The 23,374-nt window shown below is 48.1% G+C and overlaps 1 protein-coding gene and 1 long non-coding RNA gene across 4 annotated transcripts in view; one reads left to right on the top strand and one right to left on the bottom strand.

The window, feature by feature from the left end:
* Window positions 1-23,374, top strand: part of LOC110255292 (uncharacterized) — an 82,430-nt gene that overhangs the window by 4,976 nt on the left and 54,080 nt on the right. For 2 of the 3 annotated variants that reach the window (XR_014819063.1, XR_002336643.2), the window contains exon 1: window positions 4,441-4,553. The exons of the other annotated variant lie outside the window; for it this stretch is intronic. The gene's annotated coding sequence lies outside the window, so the exon portion shown is untranslated. Of the gene's footprint in view, window positions 1-4,440; window positions 4,554-23,374 lie in introns of those variants that run through there. 3 annotated transcript variants of the gene reach the window in all.
* LOC102166871 (uncharacterized) lies at window positions 3,881-5,785 on the bottom strand. The gene is made up of 2 exons (XR_306105.4): window positions 5,630-5,785; window positions 3,881-4,193 (listed from the first exon to the last, which is right to left on the bottom strand). It is a non-coding gene; the product is annotated as an uncharacterized LOC102166871 (long non-coding RNA).

Below are 23,374 nucleotides of genomic sequence, written 5' to 3'. Positions count from 1 at the left end.
CTAGGCTGCAGCTTTGAAATTCAGAAACCAGACTAGGGTGGGTGATGTGGTCCCAGGATGGCTGGCTTGGCAGACCAAACCCACAAGAGGAGGGGAATTCAACATCATGATTTAAGGTATGTTGACCGGGAAAAAAAATGCACGATGTAAAAAGTGAGAGTTATTTTACTTGGTAGCCTTACGACTGTCGCCCAGGGTGGCATCCTCTCACATAGCTCCGAGGGGTTGTTCCAAAGAGGTGGGCAGGACAGCTTGGGCAGCCCGGATCATCCATATGGAGCCCTCATCCCAGGATGCCTGCCTCACTTGGTCTCTCAGAATCGCACTTGCCCTTCAGTATCCAAGCATCTTCCAGTCAGCAGTTTTCCCTGTCCTGTCCCTCTGACTCAGGGGCTGCCTCAGCGGGCTTCCCTTGGTGGTTGTATACACCCAGAAAGCCTCTCGGTACTGCCATCTGCCTTTCCTACCAACCCACATTCTTTCATTCTGGCTGAGAGGATCGGTATATTTGTTGAATCTTTCTTTCTGACAGAGGAGCCTGTTTGGGAAACAGTTCAAGTCATACTATCACTTAGTGAATATGGAAGGCCTAGAATACTATTCAGCCGTAAAAAAGAAGGAAATAATACCATTTGCTTCAACATGGATGAACCTAGAGATTATCCTACTAAGTGAAGAAAGTCAAAGACAGGTATCATATGATACTGATTATAGGTGGAATCTAAAATATGGGAGTGGAGTTCCTGTTGTGGCACAGTGGAAACAAATCTGACTAGGAACCATGAGGTTTGGGTTCGATCCCTGGCCTTGCTCAGTGGGTTAAGGCTCAGCGTTGCCTTGAGCTGTGGTGTAGGTCAAAGACGCAGTTTGAATCCTGTGTTGCTGTGGCTGTGATGTAGGGTGGTAGCTGCAGCTCCCATTCGACCCCTAGACTGGGAACCTCCATATGCTGCAGGTGGAGCCATAAAGAGCAAAAAAGAAAGAAAAAAAAGACACAAATGAACTTATCTATGAAACAGGAACAGACTACAGACATAGAGAACAGACCTGTGGTTGCCAAAGGAGAGGGGGTGGGGAGTTTGGAATTAGGAGATGCAAACTAGTACATATACGATGGATAAACAAGGTCCTACTTTATGGCACAGGGAACTAGATTCAACATCCTGTGATAAACCACATTGGAAAAGAATACGGAAAAGTATATATATATAACTGAATCATTTTTCTATAAATCAGAAATTAACATTGTAAGTCAATAGAATTAAAAATGTATATATAGAAGGCCTAGGATGAGCTGAGCCAGAAATGTCCCAAATCCATGTCTGAAGATGCTAACCCATCCCATAGGCATTGCTGCTCTGCTGCTTTCTTCCAAATTCTGCACCCTCTCCATCTTTCAATGCTAGTATCAGAAGGGCCCCTGAGTAGGTGCTAATGTCCTTGGCAGTGTTAAACTTGGCCATGGTTGCAGGAAGAAAATAGCTCAAGAAGGCTGTAGTAGTCTCTTATGTTGAAGAAGTGATGCTCTTTCTCATCTTGGGATTGGGAGTAGGGTTAGACCAGCTTTGCGGGGTGTTCCATCTGCAGGTTCTCCTGTAGCTACTGCCTCTGTGCCCCAACAATGCCCTCTGCCTGATTTCTGAAGGGCTGTGAGAATGCTATTGTGCTAGTGGCTGCATAGGACGTGGTCATAAGGGGGAGACTTTTCCCATGGGGGCAGCTCTGCATGCAGGTAAAGGAGATGGCCTCTGTCACCTGAAATGCTGCCTGCTGCCTGCTGAAAACTCCCCTCACTGCTCACGGCACTGAAATTTCACCGTCAAACCCATTTCTGACTTTCATTTAAGCTTGCCATCTTCCCTTCCCTTTGATAGGGTATACAGTTCCTTTCCCTTTGATAGGGTATACAGTTCCTTTCCCTTTGATAGGGTATACAGTTCCTTTCCCTTTGATAGGGTATACAGTTGCCTCTCAGTGTCTGTGGAGGATTGGTTCCAGGACCCTGAGAAGGCCATAATCTGCAGATGCCTGAGTCCCCGACATAAAATGGTGCAGTATTTGCATATAACTTACACACATCCTTCTGTATACATTAAATCATCTGTAGATTACTTATAATACCCAATATAATGTCAGCAGTTGTAAATGCTATATAAATAGTTGCTGGTGTGCTGCAAATTCAACTTTTGCTTACTGGAACTTTCTGGAATTTTTTTTGGTGTGTGAATATTTTGAATCTGTGGTTGGTTGTATCTGAGGATGTGGAACCTGTAGGTACAGAGGGCTGACTATACAGTTCTAGGGGAAAGAGTGTTCGCTAAGTTTCCATCCGAATCCAATCAAGACTTCATTAAGAATGTAATAGCTCAGGAGTTGCCGTCGTGGCGCAGTGGTTGACGAATCCGACTAGGAACCATGAGGTTGCGGGTTTGGTCCCTGCCCTTGCTCGGTGGGTTAACGATCCGGCGTTGCCTTGAGCTGTGGTGTAGGTTGTAGACGCGGCTTGGATCCCACGTTGCTGTGGCTCTGGCGTAGGCTGGTGGCTACAGCTCCGATTGGACCCCTAGCCTGGGAACCTCCATATGCCGCGGGAGCGACCCCCAAAAATAGCAAAAAAGACAAAAAAAAAAAAAAAAAAAGAATGTAATAGCTCAGCCTTTCCCTCTGTTTCCCCCTCCCGTTCCCTGGCCAGTTCGCATTCAGAATGTCAGAAGTTCTGCCAGTTGCAGAACACACCTTTGCTCTCTGATCCACATCAGGTCTGACAAGGTAGGGAGGCCTCTGCCCATCTCCCACGAAGAATACCAGCTGCGCTGACACCTTGTCCTTGGGGAGGCTACCTGAGGCTGTACCTCGCTCCCCCTGGGGCTTGGACAGCCTGGCCTCTCGGGGACTTCCTGCCAGAGCTGCGCAGGTGTCCTGTGAAGGAGGGCTGTGGGGAAGCAGGGAGGCGAGCTGCTGGTGCTTGGCTGGTTCTCCGTGCAGTGCTTTGATCACAGCTCGTGGGGTGACCACGCCCGAGAAGCTCTGCTGTCTTTTCAGTCCCGCCGCCAGCAGCAGTGAGACGTCTACACAAAGGCTCTTGACTGCAGAGGATCAGAAACCTGAGTGAAGACTCCTCAATGCAGACTTAGATGGTGTCTAAGAAACAGGGTCACATCAGCCTATGGGCAAAGCTGTAACTCTTGTTTCCAAAGCATCAGCCCTTAATGGCTAGTGGAGAAGGGCTCCTGGCCGTGGGAGCAGTGGCAGTTCTGCGGAAGGAGGTTTCACAAGCCCTGTCCCCACCGCAGTCTCCTGGCTGGACCAGCCTCCTGGGCTTGGCCTCTTGGAGATAACGCCCCCTTTCTCAAGCCAAACTCCAGGCAGCAGGATCTGTCTCCCTGACTCACTCCTGTCCCTCAGCACCTGGAATAGCACCAGGCAGAGGAGTTACCCCTCAGCGTTTGTGGAATGAACGAATCCACAGCTGAAACACGGCCTGGGCTGTAGAAGAGTTCTCCTCTTGTTCCAAAACAGGTGCTGGTGGGAAAGTGACTGCTGGGGCTCATCTTTGCAGTTGCATTTAGGGGAGGCCTTGGGCTGGAGATAACCAGAGTCATTGTTCCTCCCCACTTTTCCCTGTAATTGAGTCATCACTGAGGACCCGCTACCCTTAGAGACAAGAGGAAGCCAAATGTTGCAGGGCTTCTTCAGAATAGGGGTGTTGGGGGAGGACTGTATGAAAAAGGGCATAGGAAGGCTGGCACCGTCTGGGTGGGGGAGGGGCCCTTTGGAGGCCAGCATGCAAGTGTTTGCCCGCGCACCACCCATCCGTAGCCTAACCTGCACAGGGGGACAGGCTTTTCCCACCTAGAAAGAGACTAATCTTGCTCTTTCCTTTGCAGGATGTGCTGAATCAAAATTTAATTGCTAAGGTTCTAGAAATCTTCAGGAAAAAAACACGAACATGTCATTTAAATTTTAAATTCTCAAATGTCATTTTTAGTTTCCATTTTTTATAAGTGGAGAAGAGCCGATTCCGAAGGCTTCCAGGGAGGGAGAAAGGGAAATAGTCCCGGATCTTTAGTTGAGAACAGGCCTGGGTCTTCTCTTTCCTGCTTTGTGTGCTGCCGGGTCCTCCCACTTCGGCCCAGCAAGAGGGCTCGGAGAAGCTGGGTGTCTGCTTTCCCTAGGCTCATCGTGCATTTTTCCTAGGGGAAAATGGACTCTCACTCTGGAAAGCATAAAACCGTGTTTGTTCAGTGTTCCTTAGACAAGGCTCCCTGCGCCGGGCGGAGCGAACCCAGCGCAGCCGCGCGTTGTGTAACCCGCCTGGGAATCACGTTGCGCTGATGAGCTCCCCAGGCTTTTCATGCAATAATAAGCTTGATCTTTTTATTCAACTACAAGGAACAGCCACAGCCGGCTCCAGGTCACGTGTCCCGGTCACGTGGTGCTGAGACACAGAAACCGCCTGGCAATCATTAACAACTGCTTACTGCCGGGGAGCAAAATGCAGGTTTTAAAGACAAGAACGCTATTTTTATAAACAACCAGGACGGCAGTAGAAGGTATACGGGGCGGGGGGGGCGCGTCTTCCTCTGGCTCAGTGCTTTCCAAGGAAAGGAAAGGAGCCAGCAAACACTCCCTGGTTTTGCTCTGCTTCAAGGACTTGACAAACCGGCCCAGCGCAGCCCCCTTCTCCGGCGGAGCGGCGGCTGCTGCGGCGGGGCCTCGGGCAGCGGGAGGCGCAGGCGGCCTGGGTGCCGGCCGGCGCTTGGGAGGAGGAGGACAGCGTTTTGCAAGGAGCACAGAGCCGGTTTTCTCTTCCCAAGCAGATCCGCGCTTCTGGGGGATGGAGCTGGGGAGGGGCGAGGGGCGGGGAAAGGCCCGGGAAACGTGGGCGCTTCTGGATTTTCATTAAAAGGAAAACCAGCGTCCAGAATGCGGCTCCTTTAAATCTTCCTGTGGCGAGAACTGAAACTGCAAGGACTCTGCCCACCTGAATGTTTCCTTGTTCAGTCGTTTGAATTTAGAAAGAAGTTCTTTCACTTTCTGGGACTTGTATAGTGTTACTTTGTGCTTTCAGAAACTGTGATTATCAGGCTGGGGTTGTTTGATTTTAGTGTACAAGCGACAGTAGTGGGAGTGAGTAAAGAGCTTAGGCTCTTGGCTGTGGAGGGAAAGGATAGCTCAATGCAGCTAAAAGGCCCAAGCAGAAACTGACAGCCCACCCCCCAACCTACATGTGTTTTATTTCACATTATACATAGAGTACTTTCCAAAACACTGCAGTAGGGCCTCAGCCTTAGAAGAAAATCCTCTGGCGTAATCTGGAGCCTTATATTCATGTTTTATTCATCACTTTTCAGAAAGAACCAATACACAACGAATCTCCAATTTTCTAGGTTCACTGTATCACCAAAATATAATTATTTCAGGAAACTTAGTTATGGAGTTTAGATGTCTCCCTCTTTACTTTCCCATGCTGCTGTCCTCCAAAAGATCAAAGTACCTAACCTAGCCAGATGGAGCCAGGTTTTGTAGGGCCTGAAGCTTTTACAATTTGGGAGGCCCTTTTGAACAGAATAGAAAATTATAGAGAAAATTAGGTTAAAAAGTAGCACAAAATTCAGAAAAAACTTACTTCTCATTACTGGCTTGACACACGTCTGAAATCCCTCTAAATCTGCATTTGGGGTGCATCTTCTTTGACGGTCTCATATTCTGGAAGGGCGTAAATGTCTTGACCACTTAATCAGTTTTACGTGTGCCTATGATTGTACCAGTTTGGCGACTGAACAATTTTCTGCAGCCTAGCTGCTGACTAGTCTCTTCTGGTGCCGTTTGGAATCTTGTTTCTCCTCCCCGCCCACACTGCTTCTGGTGCCAGGCCCTGCAGGACACACTCACATTGTGACATGACCTCTGGATCTGAGCCTTGCCGTCTCCCTGCCGGGTGAGTGGGCACAGCGGGCCGTAGGAATATTCCTGGAAACCTTCCCTACTCCAGAACCGCCTTCAGTAACTTAACTATAAATATAACCTGTAAATTTATAAATCTATCTTAAGCCAAAGTAAAGGTATCTTTAGCTCAGATTCCTCTTTGCCAGACCCAGAATGTCCATGGCCACTCCAAAGTAACCCAGAAGGAGGAGGAATATGGCCAAAGAGAATTCAGGGTAGAAAGAGGCAGCGATCTTAAGCAATTAAGGTCATAGTATCTTTGCACTGCCAAGTTTACAAAAGCAAATAACCGTGAATGTGTGGCTGGGGCTCCTGCCTGGGCCTCCAAGGGAGAGGCCTGAAGTTTCATTTTCCTAGGCTCCCTGCTAAATCTGCTTCTGGGTACGTAGTAACTGTATCTCGAGTCATTTTCTGGGTCCCATATTCAGAAATGCTTGTTGGAGGCAAGCTGACTTATCTGGACGTCTCTCTTGGAATGGTTTGTCAGGGTAAGTTCCGTTTAATAAAAAGCCTCTGTTGGGCTCTGACTCAGTCCCTCGCACAGTCCCTTCTCCCAGCCACACTCTGGGAAAACCAGTCTCCCTTCCGTGTGGGAGGCGGTGGGGAGGGCAGCCCAGGGACGTGCTCTGCGCCCAGCTACCCCGCGTGCTTTGTCCATGCATCACTCTCTCGCTCCTCAGGGGCGCCCAGTGATGTGGCCAGTAGTCCTGCTCCCATACGAGAGGCCCAGGGAGCTCAGAGAGATTGTTTCCTGGCCGTGGTCACGTGGCCAGAGCAGTTTAAGGCTGGAACCCAAAACCAGGTCTGTCTGACTTCTCAGGCTGCTTCCTTCCTGACAGAACTCTGACCTTAAACTTCTCGCCAAGGGAATGTCACACAGGTCTTGTTTTAGTTCCTGGAGTGGAGCTGGCTGTGTTTGCAGGGGTCGGGTTTGAGCCCCCTTACCTGCCCGCTTCCTGCAGAACCCCTTAGGGAGCAGCCCCAGGCCTCCTGACCAGCCTCAGAGGCCCCCCCTCTCCTGGCCCCTGCCTGCCAGAACCCCTGAGACCTTAGCCATGCCACACCTCGCTCTCCCCTAGAGTGCCCTAAGACAGGCCGCCACAGTCACCTTAGCTAGTCAGGACAGTATTTTGAATTTGAAAACTCTTGCCAGCATACTGTTCATGGGAAGCTGTCACAGCTAGCCCTAAATGCACTCATTAGCTGCAGGGAAGGAGCCCGCAGGTGAGTGGCAGAGAGAGAGCTGCCCTCTGACCCGGCTTCCTGACCTCGTGGCAGTGATCCTTCATCTCACCTGCCCCTCTGGGACACTGCTGCTCCTGTAGCTTTTCAACCTCAGCAACACCTTTGTCATCGTGGGCTGGTCTGGGTGGGGAGTCGGGAGCCCCGTGTGCTGTAGGATGATTACTCGCCAACTGGCTGCTCCCCAGGACTACCCACCCAGCAAAAGACACCCCAGTTGTGACAAAAATATCTTCTGGCATTGCCCAGGGTCCCCTGGGGGCCGTATGGCCCCTGGTAGAGAGCCACTTCCTGAGCCCTGGCAGTGGACAGGCGCGCCGGGCTTCCAGTAGTGTGGATTCCCAAGGCGTGGGGTCAGCGGCGCGGGGAGACCAGCCCTGTGCGGGTGTTGTGAGGCTGATGCGGGGAGACCAGCCCTGAGAGGGGTGTTGTGAGGTTGACACGGGGCTCACAGGCCAGCCCTCTTGGATGAGTGTTGTGAGGAAAAGGATCGTGCCTTTGGTTAGAGAAGCACGCGCGTTCCTCCACAGAGTTAACCTGAGCCCGAGGTGGTTACCTGAAATGTTAACTTGGTAGTTAGGGGTTCTGTAGTCAGAGACCCAGTCTGAATCTCTGTGTCGCCCCTAATTAGCCATGTGACTTTGGACAAGTTCCTTTCCTGGTCAGGACCCTGGTTCCCTTGTTATCATCTGGGAATGGGAACGTCTCCATTGTGGCGTTGTTCTCAGAGTTCGTTGTGGCCATGCCTGTGCCTGACACATAGGAAGGGCCTCAGCAGTGTAACCCGTAGAACTCTTTTTTGAATCAGTCTTTGATTGTTTTTAAACATTGGGTAGATCAGTAGATTTCTGCCCAAAATCTTCCGCACCATTGTGTCAGCCTCCTGCTATGTTGATTCTGGAAACAGCATACCAAGCATCCATCGGCTCTAGAATCTCCTCTCGTGCATCACGGGAGGCGCAGACGCCCTCTCCATGGTTACCACAAAGCCATTCTCTCGAGAGAGCGCTGCTCATCACCGGTGACCAGGGTCAGGGGCTTGGCCCCCAGCCCTGTGGTCTACACTGTGCTTGTTCTGCTCGTGCTGAACCTGAGGCATCTTACAAACGTTTTAAACCCCGTATCATGTCCATGAAGTGTTTACTAATATGAATTACAAACAAGAAGTAATTTAAGACAGTGGAAACCAGTGAAAAATCCATGCATGTTGGCCTCGCGTGTGAACCGAGCCACTTGATGCTAGGAAAGGTTCGAGAGGGCGCGGTTCCTGTGTAATGGGTGAAGCTCCGCAGTCCACAGGCATCAGGAGCGACAGGACAGATGACAGGCAGAGACAAAGGATTCGAAGTGTCCTGGCCAGGAGGCTCCACACGGCAGCCTAGCAGCCCCCTTCTGGGGGACGCCGGGAGTTTGTCCGAAGACCTGGAGGCCGGAGTGAGGAAATGTTGGCCCCAAGCCGTGGACACGTCCTCCGTCCACGGCCCCTCTCGGTTTGCCTGACCCAGAGCGCTTTGGGGTGGTGGGTGTGGAGCTGCTGAGGGGATTGTCCCCGCACAGGCAGGCAGTATCTCCCTCAGCGCATCTCCATGTAGAAAACACGGATTTGCTGGGGAAGTAGGCCTGAGAGAACACACACCGGCCCAGGGGAGGAGCCCAGGCCTGGCTTTGAAGAGAATCTCTGGGCTGCAAACGTAAACCCCTCCCAGGCGACCTGGAGGCTGACGGTGTGCTTAAGAAAGGCTTTCAGGACTTGACCTGCTTTTATGTGGAGGAGCTTCTGAACATGAACAGTCTTGCTACCGCCTGGCAGCTGCTTAGGTATTTCCCTGCAAATGGGACATATAAGCTCATATTTGTCAACATGAAGATGGTTTTAAAAATTCTGAGGGTAAAAGCAGGTGGCCCAGGTCCAGCCTACAGTCTCATTCTGTAATCTTTTGGACACAGTGAAAGAGTGGCTTCCGTGGAGGTTTGAGCTCCACACAACTGGAGCCGAGAGCAGCGTAGAAGAGCACAGGAAGGCGGCTTCCATCCCCGAGGCTATTTGCTTCCCCTTCCTCTTCCTTTTTCTGGTCCAGCAAAGCCCAAGGCCTTGGAATGATAGCCAGACCCATTGGCTAATGTAGAAAAAAAGGCTAAAGGAGCAGCCGGGTGGCCCGGGCACCAGCTCAGACGGTCCGTGGGGGTTGAGCTCTGGGGTCATCTATGAGTCCATGGCGTTACTGAGTAAACCTTAGCCGCTGGCTGTGACAGGTCAGCTTAGGGTGTAAGATGACATTTTCACATAGTAGGTACTTTAAACAACTTTTATTTTGCAGTGATCTTAGACTTGTATGAAAAGTGCAAATAGCAGAGGGTTTTCCTATATTCTTCACCCAGCTTCCCCTAATGTTTACATCTTAGATAATCATATTATGGTTATCAAAACCAAGACATTGGCTTTGGTGTAATACTATTAACTAGACTGCATCTTTATGTGGGGTTCATCCGTTTTTCCACCAATGCCCCTTTTCTGTGAAAGGAGCCAATGCAAGATGCCACGTTCCATTTAGATGTTATTTCTGCTTAGTTCCTCCCAGTCGGTGATAGTTCCTCAGTCTTTACCTCCTCATGTTCATGATTTTGTCACTATTGAAAGAATATGAATTTGTTATTTTGTAGACTGTTCCTGCAGTCTGTTGATTTCTCATGGTGGGTTTTTAGCAAGGATGTGACAAGAGGGGCTCTGTTCTTCTCAGTGTATCAGGTCAAGGGATTTGGGCTGTTGGTCATTCTTTTCTTTTTTTCTTTTTGTCTTTTTTTGTCTTTTTTTGCCATTTTTTTGGGCCGCTCCTGCGGCATATGGAGGTTCCCAGGCTAGGGGTCGAATCGGAGCTGTAGCTGCCAGTCTATGCCAGAGCCACAGCAACTCGGGATCCAAGCCGCGTCTTCGGCCTACACCACAGCTCACGGCAACACCGGATCCTTAACCCACTGAGCGAGGCCAGGGATCGAACCCGCAACCTCATGGTTCCTAGTCGGATTTGTTAACCACTGAGCCACGATGGGAACTCCCTGTTGCTCATTCTTATTCCTGGTGGTGTGTGCCTTCCTCACTTGGCCTAAGACACTGGGTAAAGTTACTATTTTTCCTTTTTTGTAGTTAATATATATCTTGGGCAATACTGTTGTATTACGCAAATATCGAGTTTCTCCTCAAGCTTTTGCCCACTGACAGTAGCATTTGTTGGTGACTCTTGCCTGCAGCAATTATTACTATGATGTTCTAATGGTGCTTTTGTATTTTCCTCATTTCATCTCCATTTGTTAATTGGAATTCTGTAAGGAAGAGCTGCCTTTTCTCCCCCATGTATGTATGTATGTATGTATGTTAGTACTGACCCATGGGTATTTATTTTATCCTATTGGCTCTAATGTAATTACTTATTTATATTGTACCTTGAATTGTTCAGCTTTGGCCACTGGGGACACTTTCATGCTGGTTCCTATGTTATTTCAGTCTTGTGTCTCCATCCTCTTCTGTGTGTATGTGTGTGTGTGTGTTTTTCAGGCCATACTCACGGCATATGGTTTCCAGTCTAGGAGTTGATTCTGAGCTATAGCTGCTGGCCTATGCCATAGCCACATCCAGCCAAGTCTGAGACCTACACCACAGTACACGACAATGCCGGATCCCACTGAGCAAGGCCAGGGATTGAACCCACGTCCTCATGGATGCCAGTTGGGTTTGTTAGTCACTGAGCCATGACGGGAACTCCTCCATCCTTTTTTGAATACTTTCTTATTTTCTGATCCCACAAGACACTCCAGTCTCATTTTATGTTTCCCCTTTCTCAGCTGGATCAACGACTTCTTCAAGGATCCCTGGTTCCCTTTAATGGATCAAGGTATTTAGAGACCACCATCTAGGCACTAGGTCTGCTCACAGTTGTTGGGGTGTCATTGCTTATAAGTCTTATCAGAAGATGGGACTGAGAAATATATGTATGTCTAATAACACATTATACACATACATTTATTTGCTTATTTATCTATCCATCTGTATACATACTTAAATCTCGTGAGTTCATACTGTTACCTCTGATTCTAACCCAATACCACAGGATTCATTCTGACTTTCCCCCTTTCCTTATTTTTTTTTATCAAAAATTTTTTTAAAAAATTATAGTTGATTTACAATGTTGTGCCAATTTGTACAGCAAAGTGACCCAGTTATACATATATACGTTCTTTTTCTCGTATTTCCTCAGTCATGGTCTATCCCTAGCATTTGGATATAGTTCTCTGGGTTATGCAGTAGGACCTCATTGCTTATCCATTCTAATTATAATTCCTTTCCTTATTTTTAACTTCTTTCTCTGACAGTGGGAAACCTGGCTCTCATGAACTATGCTGTATTTATTGTGCTGTTCAACGCCAGCATGCACATAAATTAATTTGAGAATTCCTAGGCCATCCTCTCTAAGAAACAAATTTACTGACCACAGAAGGTGTTTGGGGCGTTCTTTTTGTCTCAAACCCTACAGTATCCTGTTAAGTACTGTTTTCAAAGCTCCAAAGTACTTTTCTTCACCCTTTCAGTGTAGTTATGGTATTCATTGGTCATGGTTGTTATGGCTTATATTTTTGAGGGTGTTCCTTCCACATCCTGTTTTTTTTTTTTTTAATTTACCCATAGCAAATTTCACTTTTTGTGGTGCATAGTTCTGTGGGTTTTGACAGATGCATAGTGTTGTATCTCCACCACCACAGTTACAGTACAGAATAGTTCTATCACAAAAATGCCCTCATGCCTCCCCTTTCTGTCAACCCTTCCCTGTACCTTGTCCCCTAGCAATCATTGATCTGTTTTCTGTCCCTGCCTATCATGTGGCCTTTTCCAGAATGTTAAATAAATGGAACCATAGTATAGTCTTTTGGACTTGGCTTATTTCATTTAGCAAAATGCATGAGTCATCCTTTCTATTACATGAATAAATAATTTGTTCCTTTTTATTGCTGAATAATAGTCCATGTTTTTGGTACTCCAGGCTCTTGCTGCCGTGACTGTCATACCATCTTGAGTCAAAGCTGGATATTTTAGAGGTTTGTTGTTGGTTTGGTGGTACTTTGGATTCTGGTCTTTTTTTCTCAATCTGCCTGTTTACTTTTCAGATTCCTCAAACAGCTGCTGTGTCATTCTGTCCAGGTTTTATAAAGGCAGTCCAAGGGAGAGTCTGGGTGGAGGGTCTGTTGGCCGTCTTACCTACAACTGGACCCTCCGTCCATTGTCTTTTTGCTTTTAAAAGTCTGATGTCAATGTGTTTCCTGATTCTTGTATTAGACCTGTTTTAGCTTTATGCAAACCTGTAGGATCTTTTTCGGTCCCAGTGGTCCCCAGTGTTTAGAAATTTCCAGATGATGTTCCTTGGTCTATTTTCATCCATTGTGTTCGGTGCTTGGTGCACCCTTTCATTCTGGAATCTTATGCACTTCTGTTCTGGGGAATCCTCTTCAATAGTTTTGTTGATGCTTTCCTCTTTTCCATTTCTCTTTTTTTTTTCTTTGCTTTTTTTTTTTTTTTTTGCTTTTTAGGGCCTCACTCATGGCATATGGAGGTTCCCAGGCTAGGGCCGACCTAGCCACAGCAACACAGGATCTAGGCCACTTCTGTGACCTGCACTACAGCTCACAGCAACGCTGGATCCTTAACCCACTGAGTGAGGCCAGGGATTGAACTCGCATCCTCATGGATACTAATTGGATTCACTGCACCTTGATGGGAACTCCCTCTCTTTTCTTTCTGAGACTGTTTCCCTTTTCTATTTTTCTTTCCTCTCTTTCTGAGACTTTTATTTAATGTCGTACCTACTGGACTCATTCTCTGTTTTTTCTTTATCTTACATTTTCTGTCTGTCTTTTTGCTGTCGTTTCTGGGATATTTCCCATCAACTTTATTTTCAGCCTCTTTAATCTGTCATCTGTGTTTCATGTTTTTAATTTCCTCAGCTCTTTTTGCTTTTTGCTGCATGTTTGTTTGTTTCTTTCTTTCTTTTAAACACTACTCTATTCCTTTTGCATACATCTGCTGTCATCTTTGAGGATATTAATTATTTTGGGGAAAGTTTTCTTCTCTCTGCATTAACTCCCAGTTGCTTTTTTCTTTTTCTTTCTTTCTGTCTGTCTGTCTGTCTGTCTGTCTTTTTTTGTTTTGTTAGGGCTGAACCCATGGCACACGGAGGTCCCCAGGCTAGGGGTCTAATTGGACCTGTAGCCACTGGCCTATACCAGAGCCACAGCAACACCAGATCAGAGCCGCATCTGCGACCTACACCACAGCTCGAGGCAAGTCAGGATCCTAACCCACTGAGCAAGGCCAGGGATTGAACCTGTGACCTCATGGTTCCTAGTCAGATTGGTTTTCACTGCACCACGACTTGACGGGAACTCCTCTTTTGTTTGTTTTGTATTTGTCTTCATGATAGAATTGATAACCAAAGTACTTACTGGAAGCTCTGAGCTCCAAGAATTATTTTTTTGTTAAGTGTGAGTTTCCTTGTAGGGTGAGCTGGCTGGGTGAACCATTTGTTGAGCATTCCCTGATTTCAGTGTCTTTGGATCATTTCCCTTGGGTTGGTCAGATACTCCATAGCAGAATTTTCACCTCCTGCCTAGAGGCTTAAGATCTGGCCACTTGTGTTCTGGAAGCTAAGCAGGGGAAGAGGGCGGGGGGGTCTCAGCATTCAGCATTCATTGTGTGTACAGTCATTTTTTCCCTTGGTTTTGATATATTGCTTTCACCTTTCCAGTCCACACACTCCTGTTTTGCACTTAAAAGAGTTAACTCTCTAGTCTCTGGGCGGGTGGGGGGAACTCCGTCTCCCCGTGGCAGGAGCAGGGGATGCAATCCAGAAATCTGTGTCTCGGCTTCTCACCCAGCCCTTTTTGTGTCTCCAGAAGCACCTGGTGTGGTTGGTTCCTGAGCTTTGCTCAGGTTCCAGAGTGTGAAGTGCGTCCCCCCTTACCTTTATCGCTGCCACCTCCAGGCCTGTCCCTCAGCCTGTCATCACTCACTCATCCGCTTCCTAGCTCTGTGACGTTGCTGTCGTTGTCTCCTCTCCTGTCCTGCCTGTCCGGTGGATGTGTCTTTAAAACAGCTCTTTACTATGGTCTTCGTGTATCTGGGGAGGGAGCGAGTTAGATGTGTATATTCACTCTTACATCTGAAAGTGGAAGTCTAGAATGTATTTTTTTTTTTTTTTATCTTTTGTCTTTTTAGGGCCGTACCCATGACCTATGGAAGTTCCCAGGCTAGGGGTCGAATCGGAGCTGTTGCTGCCAGCCTACGCCACAGCCACAGCAATGCAGGATCCAAGCCGCGTCTGCAGCCTATACCACAGCTCACGGCAACGCCGGATCTTTAACCCACTGAGTGAGGCCAGGGATCGAACCTGAAACCTCATGGTTCCTAGTTGGATTCGTTTCTGCTGCACCATGCCAGGAACTCCCTTGGATGTATTTTTTTTAAATAACAGAAATTATAGCTCTTAGCTAAAATGGGACATCTGGACTTGAGCAGGCCACAGGTAGACGTGGGTCTTACACAGAGCCACCGCACAGCTGGTTATTGCAGAGCCACTTTGGAACCTGGGACCCAGGTTCTGTTTCTTCCATACAGCACAATATTCACCATCTTATACCAAGAAAACCAGGTTCAGGGATAGTCCTTGCCCAGCGACACACAAATCTTAAGCAGCAAAGCTGAAGTCAGACCTAGATTTGTCTAATTTCAAAGCCCATACCCTCTGTACCACCTCTCACATTTTTGGGGAAAAAAAAAAAAAAGGCCTTAAAATATATTTTGGATTTTATTTGAGTGTTATTTGGAGAGCTATCTTTGTATGTCTATTTAAAATGTAAGCGCCTTGATATGAAAAGATAGTGTCTTTTTCTGGCTTTGTTTAGCAGAATACACGAATTTTTATCTTTAAAATGTTACTTGAAGGTCTATATCTGACTCAAGAGTATTGTACCAATGTGAGGCTCCTGGTTTTGACAACATGCTGTTGTTGTCTAAGGTTGTATTGTCAGGGAAGCGGAGTGAAGTGTACATGGGAATTCTCTGTGTTATTTTGCAACTTTATATGAGCCTTTTTTTTTTTTTGGCTACTCCCACAGCATGCAGAAGTTCCCGGGGCAGGGATTGAACTCGTGTCACAGCAGCAACCCAAGCTACAGCAGTGACAATATCAGATCCTTAACCCACTGAGCCACTGGGGAATTCCAAATGAGTCTTAATCTAGTTCAAAATAAAAGTATTTTTAAATTGCAAATTATAAATTGAACTTTGTTAGATCATCTGAACCAAAACACATTTCAGCGTATGGACTAGAGACCTGAGGCCTTTGAAAGGCCCACATGGGGGTCTCACTCGGCAGGTGGCTGGTGGATGAGCATCCCGCTTCACATCACTCCTGGTCTCCCCACCTGCTGAACTCAGGCTTGAATTTCCGACCCTTGGCATCAGTAGAAAGGGGGGCTCACAAATGCAGCAGCTGCCAGCTTGGCCTCACAGCCAGGAAGGAGCTCTGCCTGGAAACTCGGCCACTTATTTTGGTCATCAAGTCATGGTTTCACCTTGGGACTCGGGGTGTCTATGCAGGTGTCGGGCACCAACAGGCTTCAGACCAAACCTGACAAAACCTCCTGTGGGTCCACCCAAGTAGTGGGGGTAAGATACGACCTGAGATAAAGAGAGGGCTACTCTGCGATCCCATCTCTTCCTGTTCCTCTTGGACATGTTGGAAAGACCGGCTCCCAGGCCTGCCTCCCACCGCACCGCCTCCCTGTGTATCTCCTGTCTGTGTGGGGTTTCAGGGACTCAGGTATCGCCTTTGGTCGTTTAGTAGAATTACTAATTCAAGAAAAGCTGTCTGTGAATCATGCAGTTCACACAACCAGAATATCCTAAAAGAAATTAGCCTGTGTCTGAATGAACTGTGTGGAAAGTGCTGGAATGCAGCTGGAAAACATGGTTTGTCATGGGCTGAATTCGCTCTTTTCCCCTGTTCATATGTTGAAGCCCTAACGCTCAGGCCCTCGGAACGTGACTGTATTGGGAGGTGGGGTTTTAGAGAGGGGGTTAAATTACAGTGAGGCCACTAAGGTGGGCGGTAATCACATATGAGTCATGAGAAAAGATGACGAAGACACAGACAGGCCCTTGCACAGAGGGAGGAGCGCGTGCGGACGCAGGGGAAGGTGGCCGTCCGCAGACCGAGGAGCGAGGCCTCTGAGGAACCAACCCTGCCCACACCTTGAACTTGGACTTCTAGCCTCCAGAGTCTAAGCCAATACATTGCTGTCGTTTAAGCCTCCCAGACCAGTGAATGGTTAAATCATAGCTACACTGATTTTAGCTAACCCATTCACAAAGGCTGTGGGGCACCTCTTTTTAAAAATTACCGTGTAAATTGAGTGTACTTTTTTCTTTTTTCTTTTTTTTTGTCTTTTGTCTTTTGTCTTTTTGTTGTTGTTGTTGTCGCTATTTCCCAGGCTAGGGGTTGAATCGGAGCTGTAGCCACTGGCCTACGCCAGAGCCACAGCAACGCAGGATCTGAGCCGCATCTGCAACCTACACCACAGCTCTCGGCAACGCCGGATCGTTAACCCACTGAGCAAGGGCAGGGACCGAACCCGCAACGTCATGGTTCTTAGTCGGATTCGTTAACCACTGCGCCACGACGGGAACTCCTACTTTTTTTCTTTTCAACACTTTCATTGAGAGATAACTAGCATACAGTAATCTGTACATATTGTAAATGTGCAATGTGATCAATTTTGACGTGTATCTACACTCAAGAAACCATCGCCGTGAGCAAGATAATGAGTTTATCTGTTGCCTTCAAGTTTCTTTGAGCTCCTTTCTGATAATCTGTCCCTCCCTCCTCGTCCTGTTATTTCCAGGCCACTACTGAAACTGTTCTTTGTCACTGTAGGTTAATTTGCTGTTTCTAGAGTTTTATAGAAATAGAATCATGTAGTATGCCTCCCTTTAGTCTCACTTCTCCCACTTTGTGTGATTATTGGGAAATTGATCCAGGTTGTTCGTATGTCAGGAGTTCATTCCTTTTCTGGCTAAGTAGTCTTCTTTGGGATGGACAAACCACAGTTAATCCATTTACTTGTCAAGGCTTGTTTATAGTTTTTTCCTAATGAAAAATGTTTCTCTATATTAATAGAAATAATATAAGGTGATAAAGTACCACATTGTCTTTACTTACTGTCTTACCCGTGCTACGTAATTTTAAAAATGAGAGAATAATTATAATAGTTTTCCGCTGATAAAGTTCCCTGCTGTTTTCTTTTAAAGGTTTAATTGCTTAATATTGTAGTCTCTTAGAATGGGAGTTTCAAGAGCATTATTTTCATTTTAGTTGATTTTTTTTTTTTTTTTTTTTTGCTTTTTAGGGCCATACCCACTGCACATGGAGGTTCCCAGGCTAGGAACCTCCAATCAGAGCTACAGCTGCTGGACTTCACCACAGCCACGGCAATGCCAGATCCGAGCTCATCCGTGACCTACAGCACAGCTCACAGCAACGCCACATCCTTAACCCATTGAGCAAGGCCAGGGATCCAACCCACAACCTCATGGTTCCTAATCCAGTTTGTTTCTGCTGTGCCACAACAGGAACTCCATTTTAGGTGATTCTTGACTATACTGTATTATTATCTTTAACCATAATGGTTTTGTCTCCTCTTTCCATCTGGTTTAATCTACTTTTTTGTTTACAATTTTTTGAGATTCTGAATAGAGGTGCTGTAAACTTTTATGCACAAGTCTTTGTATGGATACATTCTTTTCTTTCTTCTGAGAAGGTACGTAGAAGTGGCATGGAAGTGTGTTTAACTTTTAAAACCTGCCAGGCTTTCCCAAAGTGACCGTATCACTTTGCTGTAGCGCCTGCGGTGTGCGGGAGCTCCAGTTCCTCTCCATCTTTGCCAGTGCTTGGTATAGTTGGTCGTTTTGATTTTAGCCATCCCAGTCGGTAAGTAGTGGTATAGCACTGTGATGTTAATTTGCACTTCCCTAGTAGTGTTGAGCATCCGTGCCATCCATATATCTTCTTTTAAATGATGTGTCTACTCAGATCTTTTGCCTGTTTTTTAATTGGGTTGTTTGCTTTCTTATTGAATTTTTTTTTTCCCAAACCCACAGCATATGGAAGTTCCTGGGCTAGGGATTGAATCCGAGCCACGGCTGCGATGGATTGCTACAGCTGTGGCAACATCAGATCCTTTAACCCACTGTGCTAGGCCAGGGGTGGAACCTGTGCCTTTGCAGGAACTTGATCCTCTGTGGTCTGATTCTTAACCCATTGCACCACAGTGGGAACTCCATGTTTATGTTCATTTTAAACCCTCATCTGTTAAGGTTATCTCTGTATGGGTTTTAGGATACGTAAATAGAATATGTATAAAATTTCGAACTAAGCATAACTACCAAGGGTACGTGTTCAGAAAATTTTGAGGATATGCAACAGAAATCGTTGGGAAATTACACTTCTTGACTGGGTGAAGTGCCCTTTTTTGTTCTCCCAAACATCCTGCTGTTTTGTCATAATGGATTGCTCTCCCCATGGACAGCATGAGGACAGGGCTGCGTATCAGTCAGGGTTCAGTTGCAGACAACAGGTTCCACTCCAGTTAGTTTTAGCCAAGGTGGCTTTATTCTAGGCCATGGCTTGTAGCTTGGGTTCTGCAGCTTTAGCATGTATCATGGTTACCAAAGTCTCGATAAAGTCAAGTTACTGGGCCACACAGTGTTTCTAATACCGTGGGTCTGGGGTGGGCTCCGAGTGTTTGCATTTGTTGCAAGTTCTGAGGTGCCGCTGATACTGCTGGTCCAGTGACCCCCTCCTTTGAGATCCCCTGGGCTACAGAATGGCTGCGGAAGGAGGTGCCAACCGGTCTGGGCCTGGTAGGTGCTGCACCTCTGCTCCACTGCTAGCCCCAAACCACACTCCCTCTGCTGCTGAACCAGGAAGCTGTGCTGGTGCCGCCTGGTGCCCACGAGATTAGAGACTGACTAGACATTAGCGCCTTCATCACTCCTGCTGGGGAAGGTCCAGAGGCCCCACCCTCCCCCCCAGCTTCTGCTTGGCCTCGTGGTGGGCACTTAACATTCTCACACTGCATCCTGTGCCCGGAGCAGGGAGTATGCCTGGAATAAGTTGCTATTGTTCTTACGATTGGGCAGGGAGTTTGGAAAATGGAGTCTTTAGCTTTATGGACTTTAGTGCATAGGGAGTCTTGATAGAGGAGGCTGGAGTGGTTTTGAGTGGAGCAAGAGCAGCATCTGCTATGGATGGTGTTTTTCTTTTTTCTTTCTTTCTTTCCTTTTTTTTTTTTTTTTTGTCTCTTTGCCATTTCTTGGGCTGCTCCCTCGGCATATGGAGGTTCCCAGGCTAGGGGTCTAATCGGAGCTGTAGCCATCGGCCTACGCCAGAGCCACAGCAACTCGGGATCCGAGCTGCGTCTGCAACCTACACCACAGCTCACGGCAACGCCGGATCGTTAACCCACTGAGCAAGGGCAGAGATCGAACCCGCAACCTCATGGTTCCTAGTTGGATTTGTTAACCCTGAGCCACGACCGGAACTCCCTGGATGGTGTTTTTCATCTGGGGCCAGGGCCTGAACCCCAGGACTTGGCGCAGAGCAGGCTCTCAGTGAGCAATGGTTCCCTTCTCCCCTCTCCCTCCCTCTCAGCCAGCCTCAGTCTTGCTGCTGCAGTGTGCTGCCTTGTCCTGGCTGTGGGTTGCCCTGCTGGTGAAGTTGGCCTGACTCATGGCTGGGAACTTCTCTCTGCCTTTTCCAGTGATGCGGGGGGGCTCTTTGAACGGGCTCACTCTACGTGGAGGAGCAGCAGTTTTGTAGTAACAAGTCCGCCTGAGGCTGTTCCCATCTAGGAGCTCATCCCACTGGGCTCATGGGGGCTGTACGTCACTGTGTCTTTGCCTGGAGCCATCTCTCCCCCAGCCCATCCCTCCCCATCGTCATCCCCAGAGCCTGAAACCCAGGTGAGCCACCTCTGTCTTGAGTGTCTCTGAGACCGAGCCCACTCCTGGAAAGCAGACCTGGTGCCCTGCCACGGAGGAGTCGCAGAGGGGTTTGGAGCGAACCCTCCCTCCCAGGGGCTTGCAGGTCTTACAGTTGTTTCCAGGGTCCCTCCGGGCAGTTGCCTCTTCACTTGTTTAGGTCGGGGTATTTTTTTGGCATCTGCTAAGGCTTGCTTCATCTCCTGAGCGTGAGCTGGAGGTGCAGGTCATGGGGAAGGACAGGCATGACCAGGCATTCGGCAGTGCTTCCTCTAGGCATGAGTGCCAGCCTCTTCCTTTAAGGCCACACTGCAGTGTCTGCCACAGTCGTTGCTGACCGTGACATAAGGAAACTGTTCTAAGATGCTGGCGTGCTCACTGGGTCAGGAGCCAAGCTGTGAACAGAGAGGCGGCATGACACAACAGGAGGAGCCCGGGGCTTGGAGAGAAAAAGTCTCCGGCCCAGATCTTTTCTCTTTAGTGATGGCGTGACTCTGGACACGTTTTTAACCTTTCCTTCCCTAGTTTCTTCACCTGTAAAAAGAAGAAAACTCTGCTTTAGAGACTTCCGGGGATTTAGTATGAAGTGCTTGATACATATGTCAGATGGCCGTGATCATTAATATTTATGTGAAGACTCCCGAAGGTGGTCTCAGACCGTACGGCTCATTTGCTGTGTTCACAAACCTGTGTGCTCATCCCAGTAAATTCGTGGTGTGATTGGGATGGAAGCTCAATTTGTAAACTTTACTCATTTGCCATCGCGAGTCCTGTCTTGAATAAGGCAAGGTATAAAAATTATTTTTTAGGAGTTCCCATCGTGGCGCAGTGGTTAACGAATCCGACTAGGAACCATGAGGTTGCGGGTTCGGTCCCTGCCCTTGCTCAGTGGGTTAACGATCCGGCGTTGCCGTGAGCTGTGGTGTAGGTTGCAGACGCGGCTCGGATCCCGCGTTGCTGTGGCTCTGGTGTAGGCCGGTGGCTACAGCTCCGATTGGACCCCTAGCCTGGGAACCTCCATATGCCGCGGGAGCGGCCCAAGAAATAGCAACGACAACAACAAAAAAAAGACAAAAGACAAAAAAAAAAAAAAAAAAAAAAAAAAAAAAAATAAAAATTATTTTTTAGGTTTTACATCTATTTAGTACATGAGCCTTTCCCATGTCAGGTGCTGGTGGGCCAGACACGAAAGGCACAGGGCCTGCCCTCGAGGGTCTCACAGTGAAGAGGGAGACGATGACACACACATCCGATCGCGCGACAGTGAGATATGTGGGTCACAGGGAGGCACGGTCGGTGCTGGGAGCCCAGAAGAGGGGCAGCTGGTCCTGCAGGGCTTTGCACACCACGCTTAGGTGTTGGGACTCTATTTTGTGGGTGATGAGGAGCCTGGCAGGAAGGAGATCTGGTTGAGCTTGCATTTGGGGCCCTCACTGCTGCGTCTGGCTGGAGGGGTGGGGAAGGCAGGACTGCAGCACAGAGACCACCAGTCCGGGGACAGCGGTGGATTCTAGGCCCATGGGAGCTATGCTCGACAGGACCAGGTGCCCTCCTTCGTGCAGGGGTGAAGTCGAGAGGCAAGGGTACTGGTGACTTCTGGCTCATGTGACTGGGTGGGTGGTCGTGCTTGCATCCACACTTCCTTTGAACCCAACAAGCAAAAATCATGAGGTATTCTTAGTAACTCTCATTACCTGTGGGCTACTTTTGGAACCAGAGTTTATTTAATTGTCCCATCTTTTCTTAGGAACTCCTATCCCATAACTAGCAGGGATTGTGAATGAGAGCAGGATAAGGCTGGGGTCTTTGCCTTTTTTCTCGCCTGGTAGGAAGCCCTTCAGGTCCTGTTCTTTTTTTTTTTGTCTTTTTTGTTGTTGTTGTTGCTATTTCTTGGGCCTCACCCGCGGCATATGGAGGTTCCCAGGCCAGGGGTCGAATCGGATCTGTAGCCACCGGCCTACGCCAGAGCCACAGCAACGCGGGATCTGAGCCGCGTCTGCAACCTACACCACAGCTCACGGCAACGCCGGATCGTTAACCCACTGAGCAAAGCCAGGGATCGAACCCGCAACCTCATGGTTCCTAGTTGGATTCGTTAACCACTGCGCCACGACGGGAACTCCCAGGTCCTGTTCTTGCTGTTGACTCGCCCAGCCTTCTAGAGAGCAGAGGGGTGAGGGGCGGCGTGGCCGAGGGCAGTTCTGTGTGAGGCCCGGACAGCTCTGGCTCGGCTGCCAGGTGCCAGCCCCATAGGTTGTGCAATATTGAATGCTTTCATTGTATGGGAGAAATGCAGCGAGGAGAGGGAACTGTGTTGTTGAGATATTGCTCAACTGACCGGCTTAAGGAACAGGAACAGTCCTGGCCAGTGCGTTTAAGGAAAAGAATGAAAACAAAAACGATCAAGTTGTACTTTTCTCAGATTTGGGTCAACTTGGAGGGCAACTGTTTCCTAAGTTTCAAAGAGAATTTTTCTTCCAATTAATGAATGTGGAGTTTAACTACAAAGAACCCGGGTAAACTAAATATCTGCTGTCCTGGATTTCAACAGGTGAGGGAATCCATGTCAGAAGGAGGTGCTGACTGGATCCAGAACTGATGATTCAAGTATCTTTTGTATTGCTGAGCCTGAGATTTTAAGCTGCAGAGCATGTGTGCTTATTGTTGGTGTGTATGTGTGTATTTATCTCACGCCAAAGACTGAAGTCACAGAGACGCCCCAGTTTGCAGGTGTAGTGACTGGCGTACTGTGGATTGCTGCCGTGTGGTGATTTTCTTTAAACACATCTTTCAGGTGTAATGTTCTCTTCTTGAAAGCAAGCAACATCTAATAGTGGGTCCTTGAGTGTATCCTTAAGCCTCTCGAAACTCAGATACCTTCACTGCATTTTAGAAGTAACACCCTTACAGCTTTGTCTCTGTGACTGGTGATACCTGCAGAGGCGGGATCCAAGAGTGTCAAGGAAGTAACCATCCCTGGATGCAGACCCATCGGGGCCTCAGGGCCGAGCCTCCAGATCCACCCCAAGTGTGCAGGGGGGCCGAGGGATGTTTCTAGCTGACTCCTGCCGCGTGTCTAGTTAGCCGTGCCCTCCCTCGCAC

Source organism: Sus scrofa, chromosome 11 (assembly GCF_054392235.1).
Source record: "Sus scrofa isolate SSC_HxYL_T2T_F1_AM1 chromosome 11, Sscrofa_HxYL_maternal_Yorkshire_Landrace_v2.0, whole genome shotgun sequence".
Taxonomy (NCBI): Eukaryota; Metazoa; Chordata; class Mammalia; order Artiodactyla; family Suidae; genus Sus; species Sus scrofa.
This window is presented reverse-complemented; position numbering and strand designations above follow the sequence as displayed.